A 2045-nucleotide genomic window follows, 5' to 3' on the forward strand; every position below is an offset into this window, starting at 1 on the left:
TGTGTGGTAAAAAATTCTAAACCAGAAGTCCCATGTTTGTTGAAAATTAGAAAATACATCTATCAATTTCCATGTTTTCTGGAAAAGCAAAGTATCAGAAATACATTAACTGCATAAATGTTCTCTGAAGCATTTGTTGCAGCATGACTCTCATGTTAAATGGATGAATATTTTTGTTCTTACATCTATTACCTTTCAGTAGTACCATTCAGAAAGCTCACTTGAGTGAACTTATTTTTCTGGGAATACATCAATCCTATGAATCAAAATGACACTTTTTATGTGTGCCAAGGATATCCATTGTATTTATCTGTATATGAAATATATTTACCATTTGAATTACAACAGCTCCGTATATTTATCTGTTACTTCTTAAAACCTCATAAGCAAATCAAAGTTTTTATACTGTATTTGAATTGTTGATTTTAAAATAGCCTTGTAATGGTTACTCAGGTGGAATTCTGAATCGTCCACAATAGTTAAATGAATCACTAGTGTACTCAGGGCCAACTCCAGGCATATGCAGAAGAAGCAGTTGCTTAGGTAGCAAACTACAACGGACAGCTTAATTATACTCCCCTAGCTATGCCATGTTGCTGGAAAGCCACTCTGATTGGCTAAAATTGGTGAAAAGATCAGGGTACATGGGCTAGAAGTTACTGCTGTGTGGAACTGGGGAAAAGGAAAAAGGCAGTAAGTCTGATGTGAAATTCTGCTGTCCTAGTTCAGCCCTACCTCATCTCCCCGTGGTTTATTGTTAAAGAAACAGCCTTACCTCCCTGGGCTTAGAATGGCAACATTCACTTTTGACTATGTGGTGAGAGGTCTTGAGCTGGTTCCAGAAGCTGTTATGTTAGCAGAACAGAAAGCAATTTAACTGCCATTATAAGAAACCTATTTACATGACCTTTATAAATGTCCATTGTATTTTTCCACTTTCCCAGATGACTGAATGCCATGTCTGATGTGATGAAAAATTCAGAGAGTTTAAAACTTTTGAATTTCTCTTGTTCATTCCTATATTACCAAGTTTGACAATGTCTTTTGAGAGGTACATCCAGTCTTAATTAAATACTTCAAATTAGAGAGAATCCATCATATTATTTGAAAAGCTCTTCCAGTCTTAATTATTACTAGTGTTAATAATGTATAACTTAACATCAATAAACTTTGAGCTTCAGGTTCCAACTATTTGATCATCTTATACCTCATGCTATTAATTTTAAAATCCTCCAATATAACTTCTCTGTATAGTGATCTACAGACTGATCAACCTGTATCCTAATTTTAGCACTCCAAAATTTAAATAGAGCTTTCACTTCAACATGGGTCAGCTAAGAACTATCTGATGCCCTGAAGCACTATTCAAGCTCATTTTGAATGTATTAGCTTAGGTTTTAGAAGAAGTTGTTTCATTAATACAGCATGTTATCTATTCCAGTCAGCTAAGGTTGTTACAGCTACCATGTGACGCTACACTGTGTTGTACAGACATAACCAATCTCTCTGGCAACATTTACAGCTGAAAGATAATGACAGCAAAGGCACTCAGAATAAGAAAGTACAGATGGAGAAGACATTTTAATTATCAGGCGAAACTGTAATAAAAGTGGAACCTTCCCAAAATTTAGCTTTTAGAAAAATCTGGGTTAAATCCAAAAGAACTGAATACTAACTCCAAAGGAAAAACAAGCAAGCAAGCAAGCAAACAAACAAACAAACATAATTAATTGTATTGCATATAATCCAGACTAAGTAAATGAAATTCACTGGTTTATTGTTAGGACCTTAGTACTTCTGCATCACTTTTTTCATATGAATTAAAAGAGGCCAGTGACAACATGTTCAACAGTTAGCAAATTAAATATTAAAATTGACCTGCTTGTAAATGTTTTAAAATGTAACTTTGACAAATACTAGCAATAATGAGCTCTTACTTTAAAAGTCTTGATAGTTTCAAAATTTCTAGGTTCCCCGTTCTCAAATTGTTACAGTTTTATAAAATGGTTTAAATATTTGGGATTTAAAACTTATCCTCATTCAGA

This window comes from Meleagris gallopavo, chromosome 3, assembly GCF_000146605.3.
Source record: "Meleagris gallopavo isolate NT-WF06-2002-E0010 breed Aviagen turkey brand Nicholas breeding stock chromosome 3, Turkey_5.1, whole genome shotgun sequence".
Lineage (NCBI taxonomy): Eukaryota > Metazoa > Chordata > Aves > Galliformes > Phasianidae > Meleagris > Meleagris gallopavo.